This window comes from Carettochelys insculpta, chromosome 1 (genome assembly GCF_033958435.1).
Source record: "Carettochelys insculpta isolate YL-2023 chromosome 1, ASM3395843v1, whole genome shotgun sequence".
Lineage (NCBI taxonomy): Eukaryota > Metazoa > Chordata > Testudines > Carettochelyidae > Carettochelys > Carettochelys insculpta.
In genome coordinates, this window is record NC_134137.1 from 24,209,231 (window position 1) to 24,226,237 (window position 17,007).

Sequence of the window (17,007 nt, forward strand, 5' to 3'; positions counted from 1 at the left end):
TTAACCAGGAAAGGCCCTTCCCCACTGCCTACATTATAACGATTTCCCATCCCTGGTTGTCATTGTTTAGCCCAAGTCCCTGGAAAAGTCTTCAGTTAATGCACTAACATGCAAAGCTTGGAAAAGCAGGCCCCTGTGTGCTTCACTGAGCCCAGCTGCACCACACCAGTGTTTACCTCTGCGCTGACTACAACTTCCACAGTCCTGGCCCAGCTTATACTGGCTCCAGTTGAAAATGTGACCTGGGATATACAGGAATGGTCTGTTTGTCCATTGATGTTGTGTGCAGGGGCTTCCCAAGGTGGTCCTCATAGCTCCTCAGTATGTCATATGTATATATTTTCTTAGTAGTTCTTAAGTGGAATTATATGGCAAAAGGAGGAGGATGGGTCTTCCAAGAGAGCAGTAGCAGCAGTAGCATCCTTCAGTCTATGTAGACTATGGATCGCGCCCTTTGTAGTTCCATTTGGAATCATCATTTGCGGTGTCGACTGTGACTGTGAAGGCCCACACAAGAGTGACAGTCCTTGCTGCATCTGTAAAAAAAGTAATGAGCAGCAGAGGGGCCAGCTCCAGGGAGCCACCAGGTGAGTGTGCCTAAGCAAGAAAGGAAGCCTTACCTGACCAGGGACTTGAACCCTGGGCCCTCAGATTAAAAGTCTGATACTCTACCAACTGAGCTAGCCAGACTGCATGAAATAAGTGCTGTGTAATAATAGTATATCAGTCTATAGAAAGTGGAAGACAATTTGGTGTCAGATGTATATAGTGATTAGCAGTGGCTAAATGCTAAGAATGGCCATACTGGGTCAGACCAAAGCTTCAGCTAGCCTTGTCTCTGGCTAGTGGCCAATACCAGCTGCCCCAGAGGGAATGAACAGAACAGAAAATCATCAAGTTATCTGTTGCCCATAAATATCTGTTCAATAATTTAGTCAAACACCACTATTGCTTTTTGTTGACTGAAGTGCTCAGTAAATTAGATTTAACAAGCTATAAATGGAATACTGCTAAGGCACATGAGTTGACTCTGCCACTTGATGCATAAATGGTAACAGATGCTTATTGATCTATTCAGCAAATCATGTTTTACAAGTTCTAATGGAGCTAGGTAACAATCAGAGTAGAAAGTATGAATTTTTGTCCTGGACAAAACCTGCTCCCAAATGTGCAAGACTTTGTCTGTTTTGTTATGAAGGAACCTGAAATGGTGCCATGTTTGACATTAAAATATTGACACTGGTGCCATTTTAGCTTCGCGCTCTGCAGTTTAAGACTGATGGTGGCCTGCCCTTTGAGCAGCTGCTGCTGCAGATGGCATGATGGCCGTGTGTATTTTCACAGGCACGAGAGCCAGGCTGCTGTGGGTGTACAAAAATTGTTTCACTGCAGCTGGAAAACTTTATTTAGTCTCAGAAATCATTAGTCATCACCACCGTCTGCCCAGAGGAGCAGCGCTGCCCATGTTGCACAGTAACTGAATATGCCAGGTTTATGTTTCAAATGCTTGCCTCATAGTGCACCCTTTCTTGTGCAGTGATTACAATGATGCACTTTTAGCTCAGCTCCTCGGCATCTGGGTGGCTGTGCTGATTTACACCAGACCCAGAGTTGGCCATATAAATTTTAAATGCCTACTCTGTACAATTGTTTTCCATTATCCAACCCCAAACACCAGCAGAGTCCTTTGTAGGTTACTGGCAAATAAAACCATTATCTGTAATTCATAGGATCAGCTGGGGGTGACCCCATCCAATGGGGGGACCCCTCCAGCTTCTTCTGCCTGCTGGGCACAGGGCAGGGAACGCCTCTGTACTCCCAGACCCTGTTTCTGGCAGAAGCTCTGGGATGGTGGACATACCCACAGAGCACCTCCGATCCTGTCCCAAATATATGCTGTAGGATGTAGGTAACCACCACCCCCGGTGGCTTCTGTTTCTGGCAGAAGCTGCAGGACAGGGGAGGCTCCTCTAGTAACCCATAAGCTGGGCCCAAGCAGAATCCATGGGAGGGAGAACCTCCCTACATCTCCAGTAGCCCTCTGACCTTTTCCCTGGTGGGGGAAGTCTCCAGTGCTCGTAACTATGCCTGGCAGAAGCTGTGGATTAGCAGAGGGTGACCCCAAGCCAGACCGTATGCTCTGATAGAGGTGCTGATGCCCACATCTGGCTCCAAGATGAAGCAAGAAGGGCCTGGGGAAGCTCTAGAAACCAGCCCCCACCCCCGTCATTGTGGCTCTGGGGTTGAAGCAGTTCTCACACCCTTCTGTGCCTTGAGGCCATGGGGAGGGGAATCGAGTTTCTCTGGACCTGTGGCTGCAGTAGGATGGAGGGGCAAAAAGGAGCAAACATTGTGGTGTGGGTGGAGTGTAGAGGGGGACCCTGAGTTGAACAGGTGGCTCCCAGGAAGGGGATGTGGGCAGGGCTGCAGGTAGAAAGTGTGGGAAGGGCCCCCATTTGCTCTGGCCCATGGCCCCAGGACACATTAATTTGCCTCTGCTATCTGATAGACAACCCAGTCTCTACAAAGGCCTTCACCTCCTTTGAAAGTCCAGCTCTGAGGTCCAGCATCTCCATTGCCCTGGCTGCGAGCTAGCCAGTTATAGTGAAGAGTCCAGTGCAAAGCAGATGGAAAGTTCTGCCGCATGGCACTTGTACTTCGGTCTCATAAAAATGGCAGCTTTCCACGCGACTCCTCTTTCTCATCCCAAACTTATTTGTCATCCCCCCGCAGTCCAACCCTCCTCTTCCAGGGCTCCTGCTCCTCATCTCCTGCTTGCTCACATCTCTTCTTCCTCTTGCCTCATGGTGGACATCATTTACATACTGCTGTCCACCTCCCTCCCATTTTAGCTTCTTAAACCTTTTGCTTTCTCACGTCTTTCCACCTCTGCCCATGATTCCAGCATAATACCTGTACCTATGCCTGTGATGTCAACAGTAATACCTGTGCCTGTGACTGCAGCAGTAATACATGTACCCATGCCCATGGTTTCAGCAGTAATACATGTATCTGTGCCCATAATTTCAGCAGTAATATCTGGTCCTGTGCCCATGATTTCACAGTAATCTTCCACACATCCCCCTGTGCCTGATACAGTCCTCTCCTTTTGTAGACACCGGTGACTCATCCATGGTCATAAATTCATGGTTCTGAGGGCAATTGATCATCTAGTCTGAACTCCTGCGTAACAAAGGCCATAGAACTGCCCAAAGGAATGCCTCATACATAAAATCTAGAAATACATCCCAGGCTGATTTAACAATTGCTACATAGGAAGGAGCACATATACTATCAATTGGAATACCCGAACACTGTGTGCGACTGGAAAGTTAGAGCTGCTTCCAAGGGAGAGGGAGAGATACCAATGCAATATACTTGCACTGGCCGAGATGCATTGGATGGCATCAGGTGAGATGTGTGGTTGTGAAGTCATTTGGTCAGAGAACAAAATGAAGCATAAGGCAGGAGCTGGATTCCTTCTTAGCAAAAGAGCTAGAGGAGCGTTGTTAGGATACAAACTGATGAGTGTGAGAATGATGGTTGCGAGATTTTATGCAAAGCCATTCAACATAGCTGTTCAGGTGTATGCACCCACATTGAATAGAGCTATTCCATAAAGACTTGACAGAGACACTGACAGAGATAGCAGAAAGAGATGTGTTGATCACTGGAGGGGATTGGAACATGAAGTTTGGAACAAATTGGGAGAGAAACCTGGGAAGGTTTGGACATGGAGAAAGAAATGAACGAGGAGAGAAACTAATAGAGTTTGCTTTGGAGCACAAGATGGTGATTTGCAACACAAGAGTCCAACAAAAGGACTGTAGGAAGTGGACATGGTGATCAAAGGATGGGAAGTCCAAGAACATGATAGATACAATCTTGATAAGAAGATGGGTAACATCAATACAGCGGCGTTGAACTTTCCAAGGAGCGGATATGGACTTGGACCACAGTCTAGTGATTTTGAACATCAACATGAAACTTAAGAGAAAGCATAAGACACAGTTCAAGAAACAAAGAAACTTGGTGAGTCTAGGTGAGGAAGAAATAGGGAATATATACAGAGCAGCACTCGAAGAGAAGATCAGGAATGTGGGCACAGGGAAAGACCTAGATAAGTGAGTTGAAGGGATAGCCATGGCGACAGAAGAGGCAATTGAGCAAATGATTCCAGAAGAAGAGGATTATGCAGGAGACACTGAAGCTGGCCCAAGAGAAGAGAGTGTTGAAGATCAGAAGGGATGTTTCTAAGAGGGTGGAACAGCAATATATAGTAAAACTCAATGAGGTAAGGAAAGTGGCCAGAATGGATAAGGTGAAAGGTTAGAGCAGCAGTGTGAAGTTATAGAGAGGTATTACAGCAAATGTAAGACTAGGAAGGTGTATAAAATGATTAGGACTATTAATAGGAAGTGGCAGCTGAAGCAGATGACAATCAAGGACAAGAATGATGAGGTGCTCATGAACAAGACCGATATTTTGAAGGAGGAAGTAGAAAGAGCAGTGAAATGACTGAAGCATAAAAAGAGCCCTGGAAATACTAAGATCATAGGAGAGACGATCAAATACAGTGAAGAAAGTATGATTCAGGAAATACACCAACTATGTAATATAGCATGGAAAGAAGGGAAGGCACCTAAGGAATGGGGGACAAGATCCATGCTAGTGAAAATGCATAAGAAAGAAAGCTCAATGGAGTGCAAGAACTACAGCATGATTGCCCTAATGAGTCATCTGGGCAAGATGCTCATGATGATACTGAGATCAAAGATAGAAGAACATCTAGGGGATGAGCAAGGAATGATTGACGTACCACAGAGCAGATATTGGCACTACAATTGGTAGCAGATGAAGCTCGACGAATGAACAAGAACATCTACAATTGCTTCTTCTGATACGGTTATTGAAGGATGTCAATGACAATGCATGGGCAGTGGTGAAAATTTGTGCAGAAATGGGAAGTTGGTTTAGAACAAGTACAGGTGTGAGACAAGGAGACCTGATATCATTGAGTATCTTCATTGAGCACCTACAGAGAGTGATGGACAAGATCAAGGAAGAGGTAGAAGGGATATTGATGCACAGGAAGAGAATTAACAACTTGATGTTCACAGATGTTATAGTGATCATCAAGGAAGATGAAGAGAAGCTAGCGAATGTGGTGCAGGTGCTAAGTGAAGCAGCGCAGTGGTATGGATTGATTATGAAGACCAATAAAATGAAGACAAGGGTATTTGGAGATAATGAAATAGGAAGGAAGAGCAGCGTAGACAGGATTGAACTAGAGAAGTTCACGTATCTGGGGAGCATAATGACCTATGATCTAGACTGTAAGAAGGAAACAGCAATTAGAATAGCAAAAGCAAGAGCGGGTTTGAAGGCAATGAATAAGATCTGGCACAGCAAAGTGATTAGCTTAGGAGTGAAGCTGAGCATCTTGAAAACTTGTATATTCAGCAGCATGTTGTACGGATGTGAGACATGAGTGATAAAGCGGACAGGGAGCGGACAGGGAGCTGCTGACAGGTGAGTTTAAGAGGGAGGAGAGCAAGTGAGCCTGCCGCTGAAGAAGCTACCAGGTGAGAGTGCTGATCTCTGGGTGAGTGTGCGTGTGCTTTAACTGCTGGCATTTGAACTGCCATTTTGATTCCAGGTAGGAGGAGTTTCAGTTTCAGTGGCAGTTGGGACTGCCTGCCTGACCTTTGGCTCCCTTGATCAGCCTTCCCCTGTGTGACTCATAGGGGAAGGGCCTGAGAGAGGCCAGCAGGCTTAAAAGCCAGAGGCAGGAGTGACCAGGGGAGCGAAGGGGACAGGGAGCTGCAGACAGGGCAGTTTAAGAGGGAGTTTGACAGAGCGAGTGTGACAGAGAGGACTATAATGGTTAGGAAGACCCGCAACACCTGTGCCAGCACTACTGCTGTCTCCTCCACTTGTGCCTGTAGCCAGACAGGCTGCCTGACCATGGATGTTTCTACCCAGATCCTGGTGTGGTTCTGCAAGGACTGTGACTTGCCGTTCCCACTTACTGATACCCAGGCTGAGGGGAATATTCAGTGTGAAAGGTGCCTGCTGGTGGAATCTCTCAGGCGGCAGGTGGGGGAGCTACAGGAGGAAGTGGCCAGATTGAGGAGTATCTGAGTCCATGAGCAGTTCCTGGATAGTATTCAGGTGGAGACTGCGGACGTAACTGTCCCAGTGCACAGGACGTCTGATAAACCACTGGAGGAGGTGGACCAGGGTGGACACTGGCAGCTGGTTACTTCTCACAGCAGGCAGTGTCCCACCCCTGCTCAGAACCCTCCCACCGTGGTACTGGAAAACCGTTATGCTGTACTCGATACAGGAGACCAAGAATTACCCCATACAGAAGAGGAGAAGCCTCATACCCCCAAGGCTGGGAAGTCTATTGCCACCCCTGCAAGAAGGAAATGTAGAGTAGTGGTGGTTGGAGACTCTCTTCTGAGGGGGACGGAGGCACCCATCTCCCTGACATTTCATCTCAGGAGGTGTGCTGCCTGCCGGGGGCCCATATCCGAGACATTACACAGGCATTATCGAGGATTATCCGGCCCTCTGACTACTATCCCATGCTTCTCATCCATGTGGGCACTAATGATACTGCGAGGTGTGACGCTGAGCAGGTCAAGAGTGACTTCAGGGCTCTGGGGGCATGGGTCAGGGAGTTTGGGATGCAGGTTGTGTTCTCTTCAATCCTGCCTGTCAGAGGTAGGGGCCCAGACAGAGACAGGTGTATCCTAGAGGTGAATGCTTGGTTGCGTAGATGGTGTCGCCAGGAAGGCTTTGGTTTCTTTGACCACAGGATCCTTTCCAGGAAGGACTGCTAGGCAGAGATGGCATTCACCTTTCGAGGAGGGGGAAGACCATATTCGGACACAGGCTGGCTAACCTAGTGAGGAGGGCTTTAAACTAGGTTCGATGGGGGCAGGGGAGCAAAGCCTGCAGGTAAGTGGAGAGCATGGATACCTGGGAGATGAACTTGAAATGGGAGGGAGTATGGGCTACACTGGAGCTGTGTCTACACGTGCACGCTACTTCGAAGTAGCGGCACTAACTTCGAAATAGCGCCCATCATGGCTACACGTGTTGGGCGCTATTTCGATGTTAACATCGACGTTAGGTGGCGAGACGTCGAAGCCGCTAACCCCATGAGGGAATGGGAATAGCGCCCTACTTCGAAGTTGAACGTCGAAGTAGGGCACGGGTAGACGATCCGCGTCCCGCAACATCAAAATAGAGGGGTCCGCCATGGTGGCCATCAGCTGAGGGGTTGAGAGACACTCTCTCTCCAGCCCCTGCGGGGCTCTATGGTCACCATGTGCAGCAGCCCTTAGCCCAGGGCTTCTGGCTGCTGCTGCTGCAGCTGGGGATCCATGCTGCATGCACAGGGTCTGCAACCAGTTGTCGGCTCTGTGGATCTTGTGTTGTTTAGTGCAACTGTGTCTGGGAGGGGCCCTTTAAGGGAGCGGCTTGCTGTCGAGTCCACCCTGTGACCCTGTCTGCAGCTGTGCCTGGCACCCTTATTTCGATGTGTGCTACTTTGGCATGTAGACGTTCCCTCGCAGCACCTATTTCGATGTGGTGCTGCGCAACGTCGATGTTGAACGTCGACGTTGCCAGCCCTGGAGGATGTGTAGACGTTATTCATCGAAATAGCCTATTTCGATGTTGCTACATCGAAATAGGCTACTTCGATGTAGGCTTCACGTGTAGACGTAGCTTGGGAGAGTAAAAAGAGGGCCAGGGCAAAACTGGGAGGCAAGACCAAATCAATGTCTGAGATGCCTATATACAAATGCAAGAAGTATGGGAAATAAACAAGAAGAACTGGAAGTACTAATAAATGAATACAACTATGATATTGTTGGCATCACAGAAACTTGGTGGGATAATACTCATGATTGGAATGTTGGTATTGAAGGGTACAGCCTGCTTAGGAAGGACAGACAGGGAAAGAAGGGAGGAGGTGTTGCCTTGTATATTAAAAATGTACACACTTGGACAAAGGTGGATATGGATGTAGGAGATGGACAGGTTGAAAGTCTCTGGGTTAGACTCAGAGAAGTGAAAAACAAGGACGAGGTCCTACTAGGAGTCTACTACAGGCCCCCTAGCCAGGTGGAAGAGGTGGATGACGCTTTCTTTAAACAGCTAACAAAATCATCCAGGGCCCAGAATTTGGTGGTGATGGGGGACTTCAACTATCCAGGTATATGTTGGGAAACTAATACAGCAGGGGACAGACTGCCCAATAAATTCTTGGATTGCATTGCAGACAACATTTTATTCCAAAAGGTTGAAAAAGCTACCGGGGGGGAAGCTGTTCTAGATTTAATTTTAACAAGTAGGGAGGAAAGTATTGAGAATTTGAAAGTGGAAGGATGCTTGGGTGAAAGTGATCATGAAACATAGAGCTCACAGTTCTAAGGAAGGGTAGAAGGGAAAACAGTACAATAGAGATAATGGATTTCAGGAAGGCAGATTTTGGTAAACTCAGACAGCTAGTAGGTAAGGTCCCATGGGAAGCTAAACTGAGGGGAAAAATGGCTGAGGAGATTTGGCAGTTTTTCAAAGGGACATTATTAAGGGTCCAGAAGCAAGCTATCCCGCTGCGTAGGAAAGACAGAAAACATGGCAAAAGACTGCCTTGGCTTAACTAGGAGATCTTGCATGATCTCAAACTAAAAAAGGAATAGTATAAGAAATGGAAACTAGGACAAATTACAAAGGACGAATATAGGCAAACAACACAAGCATGCAGGAGCAACATTAGAAAGGCTAAGGCACAAAATGAGCTCAAGCTAGCTACAAGCATAAAGGGAAACAAAAAGGCTTTTTACAAGTACATTGGTAACAAGAGGAAGACCAAGGAGAGGGTAGGGCCATTGGTCAGTGAGGAGGGAGAAACAGTAACAGGGAATTTGGAAATGGCAGAGATGTTTAATGATTTCTTTGTTTTGGTCTTCACTGAGAAATCTGAAGGAATGCCTGACATAGAGAATGCTAGTGAAAAAGGGGTAGGTTTAGAAATTGAAATAAGAAAAGAACAAATTAAAATTTACTTAGAAAAATTAGATGTCTGTAAATCACCAGGACCTGATGAAATGCATCCTAGAATCCTCAAGGAGCTGATAGAAGAGGTATCTGAGCCTTTAGCAATCATTTTTGGAAAATCGTGGGAGATGGGAGAGATTCCAGAAGACTGGAAAAGGGCAAATATAGTACCCATTTATAAAAAGGGGAACAGGAATAACCTGGGAAACTACAGGCCAGTCAGCTTAACTTCTGTGCCAGGAAAGATAATGGAGCAGGTAATTAAAGAAATCATCTGTAAACATTTGGAAGGTGGTAAGGTGATAGGAAACAGCCAGCTTGGTTTTGTTAAAAACAGATCATGTCAAACCAATCTAATAGCTTTCTTTGATAGAATAATGAGCCTTGTGCATAAGGGAGAAGCAGTGGATGTGGTATACCTAGACTTCAGTAAAGCATTTGACACGGTCTCACATAATATACTTATCAATAAACTACGCAAATACAATTTAGATGGGGCTACTATGAGGTGGGTGAACAACTGGCTGGATAACCGTACCCAGAGAGTAGTTATTAATGGTTTTCAATCCTGCTGGAAAAGTATAACTAGTGGGGTTCCACAGGGGTCTGTTTTAGGACCGGTTCTGTTCAATATCTCCATTAACGATTTAGATATTGACATAGAAAGTACACTTATTAAGTTTGCAGATGATACCAAGCTGGGAGGGGTTGCAACTTCTTTGGAGGATAGGGTCGTAATTCAAAAGGATCTGGATAAACTGGAGAAATGGGCTGAGGTAAACAGGATGAAGCTTAATAAGGACAAATGCAAAGTGCTCCACTTAGGAAGAAACAATCAGTGTCACACATACAGAATGGGAAAGGACTGCCTAGGAACGAGTACAGCAGAAAGGGATCTAGGGGTTATAGTAGACCACAAGCTAAATATCAGTCAACAGTGTGATGCTGTTGTAAAAAAAGCAAACATGATTCTAGGATGCATTAATAGGTGTGTTGTGAACAAGACACGAGAAGTCATTCTCCCGCTCTACTCTGCGCTGGTTAGGCCTCAGCTGTAGTGTTGTGTCCAGTTCTGGGCACTGCAGTTCAGGAGGGATGTGGAGAAATTGGAGAGAGTCCAGAGGAGAGCAACGAGAATGATCAAAGGTCTAGGGAACATGACCTATGAAGAAAGGCTGAAAGAATTGGGCTTGTTTAGTTTGGAAAACAGAAGATTGAGGCGGGGACATGATAGCAGTTTTCATGTATCTAAAAGGGTGTCATAAGGTAGAGGGAGGGAACTTGTTCTTCCTTGCCTCTGAGGATAGAACAAGAGGCAATGGACTTAAATTGCAGCAGGGGAGGTTCAGGTTGGACATTAGGAAAAAGTTCCTAACTGTCAGGGTGATCAAACACTGGAACGAATTGCCAAGGGAGGTGGTAGAATCTCCATCACTGGAACTATTTAAGAAGAGGTTAGATAGATGGCTTTCAGGGATGGTCTAGAAAGTGCTTTGTCCTGCCATGAAGGCAGGGGGCTGGACTCAATGGCCTCTCAAGGTCCCTTCCAGTCCTACTCTTCTATTATTCTATGATAAAAGATTTGAAGATATATTGGCATTTGAGAGGAGTTATTACAGAAAGATCCTGAAAATAAGATGGATGCAGAAGGTCACCAACAAGGAATTATACAGCCAAAAGAGAATCTGCTGCAGAAGGTTATACAACAGAAGCTACAGCTATTTGGGCACATCTGCAGAAAGAACAATGAGCAAAAAGTCAAGCCCCTGGCATTCAGCATAATGGGTGGTTCGAATCAGAGAGGCAGACCCCACAGAGAATAAGTATATGATATAGTAGATTGGTGCGGAGCTAGTCTACAGAAATTAAGGCATTCTGCACTGGCCAGGGAAAGATGGAAGGAAATAGTGAGGGAGGCGTCGGACATCAACAGGCACTGAGCCCATGGTTGTTGAGGATGATGACGACTTAGGAAGAAGGCACTGGGGCACTGGTAAATTGTTCCACTGATGAATTGCCCTCACTGTCAAAAATGTACACCCTACGTCCAATCTGAATTTGGTCAGCTTTAACATCTAGCCATTGGATAGACATCTTGAGTAGGGGACATCATATATGCTAGCAGCAGGGCACTCAGACACACTTCATGTAGTAGTTACCATGTAGTAGTCACCAGTGCTCTGTATTCAGAGCAGTGTGTGTAGCGGGAGGAGAACCCTCATGCATTTAATGTGGGAGGGCAGTCAGGCCACTGACATGTCACGTAGACATGATTCTGACAACACATGCTCACTTTACAACGCATAATTCAACTGACGAGTGGGCTGAGAGCCTTAATTCTTTATCACCACATGCTGCGTTTCAAGCGATGGCGATCCTGAAGAGGCTGTAGCGTCTCAGCTGTTCATATGCATGCCTTCACCAGTGGGGGCGCTGGAGGTGAAAAGCGAGTATTTGCCCTGGGGCCCAGCAGTGAAAAGGGCACAAACATTCTGACCGCCTGTATTGTGGCAGTGGTGGTGGCTGGACCCCCAGGCTCTTTGAATTGCAGCTGGAGTACCTCATGATATGCTCTGGGAGGTCCTGTGTGCTGGGGAGCCTGATGCAGTGTGCCCTGGGTGGTGCTGAGGGCTGGCTTCCTCAGCCCCTCCCTTTCCATTCAAGGCCCCACCCCTTCTGGGAGCATGGAACTGCTCTTCCACCTTGCTCAGGGCCTGGCAAGCCTGTGTACTCCTAGGCTGCGTCTACACGTGCACGCTTCTTCGAAGTAGCGGCACCAACTTCGAAATAGCGCCCGTCACGTCTACACGCGTCGGGCGCTATTTCGAAGTTAACTTCGACGTTAGGCGGCGAGACGTCGAAGTCGCTAACCTCATGAGGAGATAGGAATAGCGCCCTACTTCGACGTTCAACGTCGAAGTAGGGACCGTGTAGACGATCCGCGTCCTGTAACGTCGAAATTGCTGGGTCCTCCATGGTGGCCATCAGCTTGGGGGTTGAGAGATGCTCTCTCTCCAGCACCTGCGGGGCTCTATGGTCACCGTGGGCAGCAGCCCTTAGCCCAGGGCTTCTGGCTGCTTCTGCGGCAGCTGGGGATCTATGCTGCAGGCACAGGGTCTGCAACCAGTTGTCAGCTCTGTGTATCTTGTGTTGTTTAGTGCAACTGTGTCTGGGAGGGGCCCTTTAAGGGAGCGGCTGGCTGTTGAGTCCGCCCTGTGACCCTGTCTGCAGCTGTGCCTGGCATCCCTATTTCGATGTGTGCTACTTTGACGTGTAGACGTTCCCTCGCTGCGCCTATTTCGATGTTGGGCTGAGCAACGTCGAAGTTGAACATCGACGTTGCCGGCCCTGGAGGACGTGTAGACGTTATTCATCGAAACAGACTATTTCAATGTTGGCTGCACGTGTAGACGTAGCCCTAGAGAACCATGTTACAGCACCAGATGTGTTCTCTTGGAGTTAATCTACCTCCTTGAAAGTTGGGAGCAAGGATAACAGAAGATGTCTTCCATCCACTGTTTAGATTGGCTTCACTATACTGCTCCAGGGTTTGGATTTTTCCCACACCCACAGGGCAAAGTAGCTGAGTCACCCCAACCGTTCAGTGTTGATGAGCCACAACTGGCATGCCAGTGCAAGTATACGGAGATCTGAAAGGAGGGATTGAGAGGACAACTTTAGTTGTGTTCTATGTTCCATAATACTTCTCTCTTCCACTGGAGGCTTAGATTTGCTGCTGAGGTTGTTGCAGGTATGCAGTCCTGTAAAAAATCTCTCAGTAAACACGTCAGCAGAAAAACCCTACCAGTGTGATTTGAGAATGAAGCAGTATGCTCACCTGGATACTGTACTTGGACATTTTTAGATTTGCTCATGAGTTCTGGCTCTGGCCAAGTAATACAAAAATATTACAATTATTGCTTTGTCTGTTAACTGTTATTTGAAAATTCTGCACATGACTCCATGGCGAACTTTGCTGTACATCCTATCAGTTCTCTGAAGGAATGTCTACATAGCAGCCTTATTCCAAAATAAACTATTCCAGAAGAATAGTAACAATGGCTGTTTCTACACAGGCCACTTTCTTCGAAAGTGGCATGGTAATAAGTGGCCCGAAGTATGCTAATGAGGCACGGATGCAAATTCCCTGTGCCTCATTAGCATAACGTCACATGATTTGGAGTCTGGAAGGTCAATCTTCTGGACTCCAAAAAGCTGTTTAGAAGCGTGGCCCCTGGGGGGTCTTCCGGAAGGAAGTCCTTCTTCCGGAGGCCCCTTCTTCCCAAAAATTTTCAGGAAGAAGGGGCCTCCGGAAGAAGGACTTCGTTCTGGAAGCTCCCTCGGGGCCATGCTTCTACATGGCGTTTTGGAGTTCAGAAGAACGGTCTTCCGGACTCCAAATCACGTGACATTATGCTAATGAGGCATGGGGAATTTGCACCCACACCTCATTAGCATATTTCGGGCCGCTTATTACCATGCCACTTTCGAAGAAAGTGGCCTGTGTAGAAACGGCCAAAGAGTTATTGGGCACAAAACAGACATTAAAAACACTCCTGATCCACAAACCTGTTAGCTGGCATTTTAATGGAGTGGGTCTTTCTGTTCATGACTTAAGAGTTTGAGTGTTACTGAAGAGGAATTTTCACAACACTCTTCAAAGAGAAGCTGCTGTCTTTTATATTCAAATTCTACACATTAACACGTGGTTTGACCCAAGATTGGAATTTTCTGGGTCGCTATAGGGGCTTGTTTGCCTACTTGGCTTAATCTAATTCTTGGCTCCTCCTCCCCCCCCCCCCGCATTCTGTCCCTCTACTCTCTGATTTGCTCACTTTGATAATTTTTTTTCTGATTTGTCCACCTTGATTACTGTTTTTGGTTCTCTGTGCCTTAAATATTAAGTCTGCTCTGATATGGCTATGATCTGAAGAAGTGGGTCTGTCCCACAAAAGCTCACCTAATAAGTTATTTTGTTAGGCTTTAAAGTGGTACTTGACTGCTTTTTCATTCCAGAAGAGGGATTCCAAAATATCTTATTTCAAAATAATGCTGCTATACATAAAACTGCATTTCGAAATAGCCCTTAGCTGTTTTGAAATACAGAGTCTCTACACAAAGGCTATGGTAATGTGGCACTTTGAAATATGCTAATGCTATAACATGGGCGGTGTGCGTTTGGAAACTGGCAGTTATGAAGCATGCGTGGTTGCCATTGTTCTAATGAGGTGCTGCATATTCATGGCAGTGCCTCATTAGCATATTCTGAAGTGCCACATTACCATAGCCCCTCCAAAAGGAGGGGCTAGTGTGGCCACAGCCATAGAGCGTATTTAGAAATAGAGCCATTGGATGCACTATGGCTTATTTTGAAATCAGTTCTAGTCCCTGTGGCTGCTTGTACACTACAGTGACCTTTCAAAAGATGATCTTCCAGAAGATCGGCATTCAAAAGCACACAGCCACGTATAAAAAAGCAGATTGAAAGATTGCGCCATTCTTTCCATAGAGAGTGTCCACACAGCCCCCATTTTTTCAAAAGATCAAAAAAATTCAGTGCCATGAGGACTGCTCTTTTGAAGAAAGGGCCCGTGGAGTATCTACACATGCTTTCTTTTTTTCAAAAGAAGCTTTCAAAAGGAGCAGAAGAGAGCTTCTGGAAAAAGAGCCGCATTCTTTCGATTTCAGATTGAAAGAGTGACGTTTGTGTGTGGACGCTCCACATGCTCTTTCAAAAAAGGGCCTGCTTTTCCAAAAGAACATGCTAGTGTAGACACGGCCTGCCTTAATAGTACCTATTTTGAAATAGGCGCTATTCCTCTCAGAGGCTACGTCTACACTAGCGTAGACATGGCCAGAATGAGCTTTACCTATTTCAAAACAAGCCAATTATTTTGAAACAGCAGTTGTGTTATGCAGACACTTGGATAGTTATTTCGCAATAACTGTGCAGTGTAGACTGATCCTGGAACAGGCTGCCATTTCTTCCAATAGTTAATATTAAAAACAAAGGGCATGAAATCAGCTTTGCTCCTATACAGAAAAATCATTGAAGTTAACTGAGCCTCACATGGACCCAAAGATCTTCTACAAACCAGGGCCAGTTACTGCAATGCAGAACAATGGAAGCTTATGTTACACTAAGCCACCATTTCACTTAAACATTTGTGAGATAAGCAAAAGAAACTATCTAGCCTAATGGTCACATAATACTCATGTGAGCCTAGAAGCATAGCACAGCTCCTTAAAGAAACATACACCAAGAAAAAGCAGTCATGTAGCACTTTAAAATGCTACATGACGGCTTTTTTATTTTGGTAGCACACAGACTAACAGAGCTATCCCTCTGTCACTTCTCAGTACACCAAGAAGTTCCACAAAAATATTGGCTTTTCCAATACATATTAAAGGCAGAGTGCACAGGAAAATAGCCTTTCTCCCCAGCATTTAATAATTCATGTACATTTGAAACCTCTTCACTTTCTCACAGAAAAACAGAGCAGCTCAGAAGGCAAAGCTCTTGTGTGATTAACAGGAGTGTCATATGTGAGGTTTGGGATGTAGCTGTCCCACTCTACTCAGGTCTGGTGAGGCCTAACCTTGTGTCCAGGTCTGGGTATCACACCTAAAGAACAATGTGGCCAAACTGAAGGGGGCTATAGGAACACAGGGAAAATGACTAAAGGATGAGAAAACAGAGCTGCGAGGCAAGATTTAGACAACTCAACATGTTTAGCCTTTGTGAAAGAAGACTGAGGGGAACCTGATATGAAGAGGCCAGTGATTGATTGGTAAGAGGTGATGGGGTTCTTCTGCAGCAGGAGAGATTTAGGTAAAACAGTAGGAAAAAAACCTTCTAACTAGAAGGGCAGTTAAGTACTGGAACAGTTTGCCAAGAGAGGCTGTGGAATTTCCATCACGGATGTTTTTTAATGCACAGGTTAGGCAGACAACTGTTTGGGATGGTCTGGGCCAGTGGTCAGCAACCTTCCTGAGGCAGAGTGCTGAAATTTGATCTTTTGATCTCTATGTATGATCTGAGTGATGGTGATACTTTTTAAAATCACCAAGAGTCCCACTTACAAACAAATATTAAGCTGCAGTGCTTTTCCGTTTAGTTGTTGGCTGGTGGCATTATCTGGTCTTTTGTTAATGTTAATCCACAGGTGGCATGGCTTTGAGGAAGCTCCCAGCTGCATGAGCGGGAGGGGAAGGGCTGAGCATTCACCTCACATGCCAATGAAAATTGGCTCACGTGCCACTCTTGGCACCTGTGCCAGGAGTTGCTGACCCCTGGTCTAGGCTTATCTGGATAGTTTATGTGCACGTACAGGGAGGGAGGGTGTGTGAGGAGAATTGGACTGGATACCCTCTTGAGGCATTTTCAACCTTACAATTCTCTACTTTCCATTCAGTATCACTGCCAGAGTTGCATTTCTCTTAACAGGCTGGCTTGTGTAATAAATCTGACCATGTCGCAGCACAAATTAAATATGTATCTATTACCTTTCACTGTTCACCTTAACTGGTGAAAAGAGACAAATTATGCCTTGTGAAGGAGCCATTTGCTATAAAGTGTAAAAATGCTTTAATATTTTATAATAAAATTCATGACATATTTATAAACACTCTATCAAGCATTTACAACTGGACCACAACTGAGCGCTTGTAACGGAATAAATAAGCAAGGACACAACCAGTATGAAATATACAGCTTCATTGTTATAATTGTGTGTGCTTTACTCTTTACACGAATGTAATGGAAGCGTAGAATATTTACACTGAACAGGTCTGTATATTGTAAACTCCAGTTCAGCTTCTGATTATCCCAACCAGCGCTGGACTGAGACACACCCTGTCAAGCAGAAGCACATCATCAAGCAGCAAACAAAAGCAATCTGTGTCCAGCCAGTTGTCACTCAGAAGTTT

The 17,007-nt window shown here is 45.9% G+C and overlaps 1 non-coding gene across 1 annotated transcript; it reads right to left on the reverse strand.

Moving 5' to 3' along the window:
* Positions 1-617: 617 nt before the first annotated feature.
* TRNAK-UUU (transfer RNA lysine (anticodon UUU)) lies at positions 618-690 on the reverse strand. Its single transcript has one exon. It is a non-coding gene; the product is annotated as a tRNA-Lys (tRNA).
* Positions 691-17,007: the final 16,317 nt, after the last annotated feature.